The sequence below is a fragment of the Trachymyrmex cornetzi genome, unplaced genomic scaffold (genome assembly GCF_001594075.2).
Source record: "Trachymyrmex cornetzi isolate Tcor2-1 unplaced genomic scaffold, Tcor1.1 scaffold883, whole genome shotgun sequence".
Classification (NCBI taxonomy): domain Eukaryota; kingdom Metazoa; phylum Arthropoda; class Insecta; order Hymenoptera; family Formicidae; genus Trachymyrmex; species Trachymyrmex cornetzi.
The window spans coordinates 117,239-118,248 of record NW_017300227.1 but is presented as its reverse complement, the minus strand read 5'-3'; positions in this window follow the sequence as shown (position 1 = coordinate 118,248).

Below are 1,010 nucleotides of genomic sequence, written 5' to 3'. Positions count from 1 at the left end.
ATGCAATATGAATCTAGCAATAGCAGTCTCTGCACTCAGAGCGCTAGTCTCTGCACTCAGAGCGCTAATCTCGCACCCAGCGCGCTATATCGTGGAAGTAGTTTAAATTTTATACTGTATCGAATGTCGCCTATATCGGTGACAATCATTCACAATATTTGTGTGCAATAGTATGGTTTGAAAACACTTTCTACTCATATTTGTGTTGTATATACCATCCGAAGAACGTACTGAAATTTACGCACACACACGCTGTGCAAAATCCGATAGCAATCTCATCGTGGTGCATATCAGGTAATGATAATGTCGATACATGTAAAAAATACAAGGGTAACTTTAAGGTGTTGTAACTTTGCGAAAAAAAATCGCAGCGACTCGTTTTTTTTTAAATTAAAGAGGAAAGTTTGAACTTTATGTCGCTGCATACAGTATTCCCTAAAAAAATTTTACCAAGTCCGTGCATTCCGTTAAACTTTGCAATTTTCAATATGACAAACACACCCTCATATTTTTGAGTTACAATGGCAGCGGTGCATCAAACTAAAATCAGACCACAGTGTCTTAAAGAAGAGATTTCAAGCTTTAATTTAGAAAAAAAACGTTATCCTACGATAATTTTTCGTAAAGTTATCGTTAGCCAAAATTGGTCAATTTTTGCCCACAATTTTTCTATGCCATAATTTTTTTGAGCAGTGTATAATGCAGACGAAAGTGAATTCAATTTAGAATTACATTCAGGTAGAACACTGACCACGCAAGGTATTAAAACAGTTGAAAGTGTAGTTCAATCACTATCGGCAACTATGCATAGTTAGACAACTATGCCCATAATTTCTGCAAGCGGACAATTGAAATCGCCTCTCTATTTGGTACTGAAAGAAGCTAGTGGAAATTTCGGACAACGCGTAGAGGAAAGTTTGTTTAGACCTGCAAATGTTTACATTGTAGCATCAAAATCGGGCAAATTAACTACACAACACTTTCAGTCTTGGTTTACAAATGTATTTGTA